The sequence below is a fragment of the Mixophyes fleayi genome, chromosome 3, assembly GCF_038048845.1.
Source record: "Mixophyes fleayi isolate aMixFle1 chromosome 3, aMixFle1.hap1, whole genome shotgun sequence".
NCBI lineage: Eukaryota > Metazoa > Chordata > Amphibia > Anura > Limnodynastidae > Mixophyes > Mixophyes fleayi.
Genome location: NC_134404.1, coordinates 65,797,239 through 65,808,044, shown reverse-complemented (window position 1 = coordinate 65,808,044; position 10,806 = coordinate 65,797,239).

Here is a 10,806-nt window from a genome sequence, read left to right as displayed (position 1 = left end):
GCTTTTCCTGGGAATGAGGTGGTACCCATGGTGGCTGCCTTACTTCAACACAATCATCCTCCTCCTCATTATCTTGTTCAAGTACAACACATTCATTATTTTCAGATCCACAATTATCCCCATATCCTCTTGCACATTAGCATGTTTCAAAATAGCATGCTCAAGTTCTATGTCTAAATCATCATCAATACTACTCATCCTCACATTTCCAAATGTTTGAGAAATTTTGGAAGGAGGTGTTAGGAACCCCTCCAGCCGGCACAACACAACCCGGAATCTACTCTGCCAATCAGGTGTTCACTGGAGCCCCTGATGGTGGGGACAGACTGGGCCGCAGACTGACAGAGGGTTGTGAAGTGTGTACCGGCTGGGGAGAACCCAGGCAAGCGGAGTGAGGTCCACGCAGAGGTCAAGGGCCGGCAGCAGACAACAGTATCGGTAAACAAGCTGAGGTCAGGGGTCACAGGCAGATAGCAGAAACGGTAAACAGGCCGGAGATCAGGGTCACAGGAAACACAAGCGAAGTCCAATTCAAAGCCAAGGGTCATACACGGGAAATCAGTAGCAGTATCAGAATACAGCAACAGGAACAAGCAGGTCAGCAGACTGGAGCACAGAAGCTATAACCGGCAGTGAGGCTGCAGACCTCACTGCCTTAAATACATGGTTAGACCAATCAGAGCCTAGCTCTGTAACCACACACATAGGGCCCTGTTAATTAATTAAATCAACCGCTAAATAGCCTCCAGGCTATTAGATAACCTTGCACATGCGCCCGGCTGTCCCCTGTTGCCGGGACACAGCGCTACACTGTGAGGCGTCCGGCCGTTGTCTTGACAACGGTTGGCGTTGAGGGAAGTGACGTCCCAGTCGTCATGGTGACGGCCGGGACGCTGGGGCAGACAGGAAGCGAGCCGCTGCGGCTGTGAGTACCGCCGCGGCTCGTGACGATACTCCCCCCTTGAGGAGGGGTCGAGGGACCCCGACATCCAGGTTTCCTTGGAAATTTTTTGAAGAACTCCTTCAACTGTTTAGGAGCATGGAGTTGTCTCCGCGGAACCCAAGAGCGTTCTTTAACCCGCGGTTCCTCCACTGTACCAGGAAGTGCACCTGCCCTTGCACTTTTTTAGAATCAAGGATTCTTTGAACCACGAACCTTTGTGGCCCGCTGGAACCTCTCCTAGGCACACTAGAAGACTGGGCTAGACCAGGGTATAGTACCGGCTTCAACAGCGAACAGTGAAACGTGTTGGGTATCCTCAACGAGCCCGTAATTTTCAACCTAAATGCGACGGGATTCACCTGCTTGATGATGAGAAACGGCCCGATGAACTTAGGACCCAACTTCTTACAAGGCTGTTTGAGCCTGATATTTTTTGTAGGCAGTCACACTTTCTGGCCCACCTTAAGGGAGCAGATGGTACGGTGTCGGTCCGAATTTTTTTTTGCAACAAGTGAGGCTTATCTCAATGATGAGTGTGTTTTCCTCCAGATAACTCTGAGATCCCTGGCAGTGGAGCGGATCTCCCGGATACCAACGGACTGAAGTGAATACAAGGAGTTAGATCTGGGGTGAAAACCGTAATTACAAAAAAACAGAAATTTTGGTAGATGAGTGACAGGAGTTGTTACAGGCAAATTCCTCCCAGGGCAACAAGGAGGACCAGTTATCATGGAATTCTGATGTGTAGCATCTTAAAAATTGCTCTAGGGTCTGGTTAACCCTTTCGGTTTGCCCGTTAGACTGAGGGTGGTATGCGGATGACAAGCTGACTTTAATTCCGAGTAGGGTACAGAAGGATCTCCAGAATTGGGCAATGAATTGTGATCCACGATCGGAAACGATATCAGAAGGAAGTCCATGGAGACGGAAAATATGTTGTATGAAGAGAATGGCTAGATCTCGAGCAGTAGGAAGCCGGGTTAGTGGAATGAAATGTGCCATTTTGCTGAAGCGGTCTACCACGACCCAAATGGTATTGTGTCCCGCAGAAGGTGGTAAATCAACGATAAAGTCCATGGACAAATGTGTCCAAGGTTTTGCAGGTGCGGTCAATGGAACCAACAGACCTACTGGACGAGTCCTGGGAACTTTGTTCCTGGTACAAACTTCACAAGACAAGACGTGACTCTTGACGTCGGCAGACAGTGATGGCCACCATACAGTACGGGAAAGGATTTCCAACGTTTTGAAGACTCCAGGGTGTCCTGCAGACTGACTATTGTGTGCCTCGGCAAGGACTGCCTTTCTTAAATGAACAGGAACAAACAGGCATCAAATCAGCTCAAATCTTGAGTTAATCCGGCATGGATTATAGACACAGGAACAATAGGTTCTGGACTAGTGACCGGAGCATGATGTGCCAGGAAACTTCTAGACAGAACGTCCGCTTGAATATTTTTAGAACCAGGACGATAGGTGATAATAAAGTTAAACCGAGTGAAGAACAGCGACCAACGAGCCTGTCGGGGGTTCAGACGTTTGGCTGACTGTATATATTACAGATTCTTATGATCCGTTAGAACGGAGATCTGGTGTGCAGCGCCTTCCAACCAGTGTCGCCATTCTTCAAAGGCCCATTTAATTGCCAGCAATTCTCGGTTTCCCACGTCATAGTTGGTTTCTGCTGAAGAAAACCGACGGGAAAAAAAGGCACATGGATGTAAGTGGTGGGTCTGGGGATCTTTTTGTGACAAGATGGCCCCAGCACCGACGTCAGAGGCATCTACCTCAAGAATAAACGGTACCTTAGGATCCGGGTGTCTGAGGACCTGAGCAGACACAAAAGCTTTCTTCAGGGTTTCGAATGCAGTTCTTGCCTGTTGTGACCAAACAGCTGGATCACCTTCTTTACGGGTCAAGGTGACGATGGGAGCCAAGATATCCGCAAAGCCGCCAATAAACCTCCTGTAATAATTGGCGAATCCCAGGAACCTCTGGACCGCCTTGAGGTTATTCGGTTGTACCCAGTCTAGGATTGCTTGGACCTTGGTTGGGTCCATAGAGAATCCCTCCGAGGAGATTATATAACCAAGAAAGGATACCTTCTGAACCTCAAACTCACATTTTTCAAGTTTAGCATAGAGATGATGTTTTCTCAACTTTTGTAAAACTTGTCTGACATGACCCTGGTGTACTGACAACGAGTCCGAATATATGAGGATGTTGTCCAAGTAAACCACAACGAAATGTCCCAGAAACTCACGTAGCACTTCGTTAATTAGATCCTGAAATACTGCAGGGGCGTTACTCAGACCAAACGGCATGACCAAATATTCATAATGGCCAGAGAGCATATTGAATGCCGTCTTCCACTCATCACCTGCTTTAATATGTATGAGGTTATATGCACCCCGAAGATCAATTTTGGTGAAGACTGTTGCACCTCTTAGTTGATCGAACAATACAGAGATGAGAGAAAGTGGATAGGTGTTTTTAACTGTGATGAGGTTCAATCCTCTGTAGTCAATACAGGGTCTTAGCCCTCCGTCTTTTTTAGATACAAAAAACAACCAGCTCCTACTGGAGATTTGGACGGCCTGATGAAGCCCTTTTCCAAATTCTCCTCAATATACTCCTGCATGGACGTGGTCTCGGGAGCTGAGAGGGAATACAGGCATCCCTTAGGCAACTTGGAACCAGGTATGAGCTCGATAGCGCAGTCGAAGTCGCGGTGAGGTGGTAGGGTATCCGCCGCTCTCTTAGAAAACACGTCCCAGAAGTCGTGGTATTGTGAGGGAAGTTGCTCCGGAATAGACTGGATCACCCGCAGCCGTAGTGACAAACAGGACTGTTCACAATAAGAACTCCAGTGGACAATTTCTCCTTTTATCCAGTTCACTACAGGGTTATGCCGGGAAAGCCATGGGTGACCCAGGATCAAGGGCACCGATGAGCAATCAATAAGGAGGAAGGTTATTGATTCTGAATGGAGGGCTCCGATATTCAACTGTAGTGGCGGGGTCTCCCAGGAAATCTTGCCACCGGGTAACGGAGCTCCATCTAAACCACAGACAGTAACAGCAGACTTGAGTCTTGCCATTGGAATTTCAGCAGCTCGGGCGAACCCGATGTCAAGGAAGTTGCCCGCAGCTCCACTGTCAATGAAGGCTGCCAGGTCCATGGAACGGGTATTGAACGTGAGCTGCGCAGGGATCAATACGGCATTTTTCGGGGAGACAATTTGCAGACCTAGGTGAACTTTCCCCTCGTTCCCTAGGCATGCTCGTTTCCCGGATTATTTGGGCAGGAACGGGAGAAATGGCCTCTTGTGCCACAATACAGACATAGGCCTTGTGATCGTCTCCTGTCTCTTTCCTCAGGGGAAAGGCGATATGCTCCTAATTGCATTGGTTCCTCACCATCCGTGGAAACAGGAACGATGGAGGTGATGATGTCTCCTTTTCAGTTTTCCGCTCTTTAAACCTCCTTTCAATTTTAATGGAAAGGTGCATCAGATCCTCCAGAGAGCTAGGAGATGGGTATTGCACCAAAGAATCTTTGATCTGTTCCGATAGGCCGAGACGGAACTGACTACGTAAGGCAGGGTCGTTCCATCCACTATCAGGTGACCATCTACGGAATTCAGCGCAGTATTCTTCTGCCGACCGCCGGCCTTGTTTCAAGGCTCGTAGATGAGCTTCCTCGGAGGCAACTCGATCCGGGTCATCATACAGTAGACCCAATGCCTCAAAGAAAGAGTCTACGGACTGCATGGCAGGACTGGTCTGTGGCAAAGAAAAGGCCCAGGACTGGGGGTCACCTTGTAGGAGGGAAATGATGATCCCGACTCTTTGATGCTCTGACCCGGAGGAACGGGGTCTCAACCGGAAATAGAGCTTGCAGCTTTCCCTGAAATTCCGGAACAGAGATCTATTTCCAGAGAAGCGATCCGGCAAATTCATCTTAGGTTCACAGGAGGAACTTGGAGTGGGTTGAGAAGTTTTTGCGGCTTCTTCTTGAACAGACAGACGCTCAGTCAATCCCTGGATCATCTGATACAAGGACTCAACATGGGCTGCTAAGGCTTGTGCCGGAGACGGTGTGGATCCGCTTCCATCCATCGCAACCTCGTCTCAGTGTGTGGGCCGGTTATAATGTAAGGAACCCCTCCAGCCGGCACAACACAACCCGGAATCTACTCTGCCAATCAGGTGTTCACTGGAGCCCCTGATGGTGGGGACAGACTGGGCCACAGACTGACAGAGGGTCGTGAAGTGTGTACCGGCTGGGGAGAACCCAGGCAAGCGGAGTGAGGTCCACGCAGAGGTCAAGGGCCGGCAGCAGACAACAGTATCGGTAAACAAGCTGAGGTCAGGGGTCACAGGCAGATAGCAGAAACGGTAAACAGGCCGGAGATCAGGGTCACAGGAAACACAAGCGAAGTCCAATTCAAAGCCAAGGGTCATACACTGGAAATCAGTAGCAGTATCAGGATACAGGAACAGGAACAAGCAGGTCAGCAGACTGGAGCACAGAAGCTATAACCGGCAGTGAGGCTGCAGACCTCACTGCCTTAAATACATGGTTAGACCAATCAGAGCCTAGCTCTGTAACCACACACAGGGCCCTGTTAATTAATTAAATCAACCGCTAAATAGCCTCCAGGCTATTAGATAACCTTGCACATGTGCCCGGCTGTCCCCTGTTGCCGGGACGCAGCACTACACTGTGAGGCGTCCGGCCGTTGTCTTGACAAAGGTCGGCGTTGAGAGGGAAGTGACGTCCCGGTCGTCATGGTGACGGCCGGGACGCTGGGGCAGACAGGAAGCGAGCCACGGCGGCTGTGAGTACCGCCGCGGCTCGTGACAGGAGGCTGCTCTATAATAATTACAGAGTCAGAATCTGAAACGTCCGACTCATATATAGCACTCGTGGATACTCTTAGACTCTCCTCAGGATTCTGTGGGTGTATCCAAGCTATTCTTCAGCCTCAATGATCTTTTCATGCACTGGTGTGGCTGTTTTGGAGGTGACAGATCTACGCTCTGAGTGATAAGGTGGTGCATGGGGAGTTAAGCAAGATGCAGGACTGTGTTAGGTGTTCGCTTTTGCAATGGGTATTCTAGTACTTGTAACAGCAGTAGCCGGAACCATACTAGCAAATAGAGTTTGGATTTTGAGCAAGTTTACACTTTGTTGCGGCATTACCTTTTTTATTAGTAAAGGTTGAAAAAGTACTACTACTGCCAGTACTGGTACTGGGATGCTCCTGATCTATAGACTGAGCCTTGGTTGACAAGAGAAGTAAAGTTGGAGCTACTTGTAGCCAGGGCTGCCAAGAGGAATTCAGGCAACAAATTCATGGGGCCCCCCTTATAGTTAAGTGAGCAAAATTTTTAAGAGGTGTGGTCACACAATTGGGGGCATGGCAATGCGCCATTGGGGCGTGGCTAGCACAACAAAATCACTAGGTCCTGAATTCACCGGAGCGTGACATTTGTCCAAGCACTGCTGACTTTCAGGACATCTAGCACCCTTGTGTAGTATAGGAAGAATGAAGTGTGTACAGAAAGAGTTCAGTCTTGGCCTGCGCCCACTGGGCTCACCAAACATTGGCATTGTCCCTACTAGAATCACAACATTTCACACACTATGCTGCTCTGTCCTACCTGTTCTTCTCACTTTCTCCACCTGTGGCTGCTGGTTTCTTTAGTTGTGGCTTGTCCGAATCCTGGAATGTTGGAGGACCTATTTGGGGGAAAAATGGCTACATTTAGAAAATTACAGCCAGCGCCCACGATTAATAATTAGGCCTTTCTCCAGCCCCAACATTAAAATAATAGTATTCACATTTAATAAATCTCCCACTTTTTTTTCTCCTCTGTGCCTCTCTCCCACTTTTTTTTCCTCCACTGTGCCTCTCTCCCACTTTTTTTTCCCTCCTCTGTGCCTCTCTCCCACTTTTTTTCCTCCTCTGTGCCTCTCTCCTTTTTTTCCCTCCTCTGTGCCTCTCTCCCCTTTCTTTATAGTACTGTCCCTCTCTGTTTCCCCCCTTGCCTCTCCGTTTCTTACCTTCTGTCAGCTTCTTTTTTTTCTTTTCTTCTCTTCTGTCTTCTCTTCTTTCTTCATGCTGTGTCTGGCTGCGGCGCTCCTCACTGACTGACGGGCGTGACTTGATGACGTCAGTGTGAATGGAGAAGAGGAGAGGAGGGACGCGGCGCCGCGATCGCAAGAGTATTGTTTTCTTTTTCTTTTTTTTCTTTTCTTCCAGCTGCCCCCACCAACGAAACCCCCCCCCCTCCCCCTCCACGCGGAAAAAAAAGCAAAAAAAAAAAAAAGATTGCAAAAGAAAAAAGAAAAAAAAAAGAAAAAAAATGAAATTAGCAGCGAGGGTAAAATGTACCCGCCCCCTTCCTTCTCAGCGGCCCTGCTTGTAGCTGCCACCACATAAGCTAAACACCCAGTGAGATAGGGAGAGGATGGAATGTTACCTTACAATTGTTCTGACACTGCTTCACAATATAATTCAAATTTATACAATTAGTTCTAAAAAAAATATATTTTTGGAGGATGTGCTGCTCAGAGTCAAAGTGCACCCTGTTTTTTTGCCCACTTACTAGTAACGATATCACTGATACTGCCCCTCACACAATTGCATTCACATTTAAACACTTTGGATTTTAAAAGAAAGAAATATTTATTTTTGGGGGGGGTGTGCTGCTCAGTCATACAGCAACCTGTGTTTCCTCTACTAAATAGTTCAGTCATCTCTGACACTACTGCCTTCAGATTGAAACAAGTGGATTTTAAAAGCAAGAAAGGATATTTTTGGCCATTCCATTTCCTAATTAGTTTACTAATATACTATTGCAATCAGTAGCTACTGCTTGTCTACTCTTCACTCTCTCACACCCATTTAATAAGCACACAATTCCTGCAGATTGACCTGTAAATAAAATCTTGAGATTTGTGTATTAAAATCACAGCTATTTCAATATAAAATGCCACTTTCACCCTGACTAAATCCCTACTAACAACTTTCTGAGCACAGAACTGCAGCAAATGTCCTAACCACATGCTATGACTTCTACAATGACAGCTGAGAACCTTTGGGGGGCTATATATGGAAAATATTGATGCAAAACTCACAAGATTCATCATTTTACTGGAAATTACATTTTACCTCGATTTCAGATTCAAATTTGGCATGAGAAACACAGTCATGATTCGGTTCAACTCTGTAGCCCAGAATTCAAATCTGTCGGGTATCTCAGAATCAGAACCGCTCATCTCTAATTTATATTTTCAATTTTTTTAAAACGTAATAAGACCTGTTTGCCTTACGGCAGTGTTGGTGGTGTGGAGAACTCATTGTAGTACACTTGGGAAAACCATCCAACACTAGCTCAGTCTTATCACTCAACTCAGGGTTCTGTGGCTCAAAGGTTAGACAGGGGTTCCTACACATGCAGGTTTAATAACAGTAGAATACATATTGTGTAGAAATAGCATGTATACTGTACAATTATCAGTAATGAAATTAATGAGCTCCAGACCAACTTATGATTAAATATACAAAAACAGGTCAGCTTTATTCATATACAGTCTCTTGGTACAAGTTTTCTCATTGCAACACGAAATTAGCAATCACAGAGGTGGAGCACATCCCTTGACTTTCTCTTTTGCTCTCTCTCTCTCTCTACACACACAGATATATATATATATATATATATATAAAATCTATATACATACATACATACACACACACTATATGGACAAAAGTATTTGGACGCTTGACCATTACACCAACAGGGACTGTAATAAGAACTGAGATCTGCATAGGAACAAAGGATAATAAAAGTTTTGCTGTATCTTTAACCGAGTATACTCTGGAGTGTTAACAGTCAACTATTTACGGATGCCCATCCGGTGTCATAGGGGAGGGGTGTCAGATGTTATAAGTTGGATGGGTGGATTGTATTCAGCCATTGCAGATTAGATGTTGGCCACCCACCCTCCCTGTTTTACGGAGTTTTGTGAGGAATCAACTGGATATCGTTTGGATGGGGATCAGCTGGAGGCTGTCCGTGATTGTGGATGGAGTTTGTGCCGGAAACGCAGTTCAGTCAACGGCCAGTGGTTGTTTGGGTGCACATTTACGGTATAGAGCACGTTGAACCCGCCTCTCTTCGAGTGAAGTAGTCTCGGTTCAGGTACCGCCCCTGTGGGTTGCCCTGTGGTTGCTTTATGTATAGCCCAGAGGATGAGAGGGTTCTGTGGAATCGGAACGTCATGTCCTGTCCAGGTAGATATGTGTGCCTTGGGTGTGATTGGTCCACCATTTTGAACCCATGGGAAGTCCTAAGGAGATGTTAGGACAGCTGGGTTTTGCCTGGCGATGTCGGACTGACTGCTTTATTCTCCTCCACCATAGTTAAATAAATCATTTAATTTTTCCACACTCAAGTCTCGTGCCGTTACTCTAAGGTTTATAGTGGTATAAGAGTAAGAAGGTAAAGAGGTTAAGATATCAGACATAAGCCTTTTATGACATTGTATTCAAATACATATACTTTAATATGGAGTTGGTCTCCCTTTTGCAGCGATAACAGCTTCCACTCTTCTTAGAAGGCTTTCCACAGATGTTGGAGTGTTTCTGTGTTAATTTGTACCCATTCATTAATTATGTAGAGCATTTATGAGGTCAGGCACTGATGTTTGATGAGAAGGCCTGGCTCGCAATCTCCGTTCCAGTTCTTCCCAAAGGTGTTTGATGGGGTTGAGGTCAGGGCTCTGTGCGAGCCAGTCAAGTTCTTCCACACCGAACGCATCAAACCATGTCTTTGTAGTCCTTGCTTTGTGCACTGGGGCGCAGTAATGTTGGAATAGAAACTGTTGCCACACAGTTGGAAGCATAGCATTGTCCAAAATGACTATATATGCTGAAGCATTAAGGTTGCCCTTTACTGGAGATAAAAGGCCTAGTCCAAACCCTGAAAAACAGCCCCATTCCATTATCCCTCCTCCACCAAATTTTACAGCTGGCATAATGCAGTCAGGCAGGTAACGTTCTCCCGACATCCGCCAAACCCAGACTCACCCATCTGACTGCCAAACAGAGAAGTGTGATTCGTCACTCCACAGAGCACATTTCCACTGCTCCACAGTCCAGTGACAGTGTGCTTTACACTACTCCATTCGACGCTTGGCATTGGTCTTGGTGATGTAAGGCTGCTCGACCATGGAAACCCATTCCATTAAGTGGAATATCTAGCAGGGATGAAATTTCATGAATCTTATTGAATAGGTGGTTTCCTATCATAGTACCGTGCCTGACATTACTTAGCTCTTAAGAACCACCCATTTTGTATCACAAATGTTTGCAAATGGAGACTACATGACTAGGTGCTTGATTTTATACACATCTGGCAACGGGTCCGATTGAAAAACCTCAATTCAATAATTAACAGGTGTGGCCAAATACTTTTGTCCATATAGTGTACTTCCAGAGGTTAGTCATTATGTGATATTTATGAATAAGAGGTAGATATTGCATAGGAATCAATGCCACTGGTACATTACAGCCTATGTATAGGCTTCATGCAGTATAAGCTCTCAATCAGTTCCAAAGCAGCTATGCTGATTTAATCGTCTTTAGGCTGTGCACATAGGGCACTCATTTGTCCTGGTTTTTATCAATTAATATACTAAGAAATAAGCTAGAAATTTTAACTCCTAAGAAGTGGCAATAATCACAGCAGAAAAAAACTTATTTCCAGAATTAATCAATAATAAATGATCCACCACAATTCATCAATAATACTGAGCTGCCTTTGCCGGGCCAGTTTGAGGGGATGTGTATG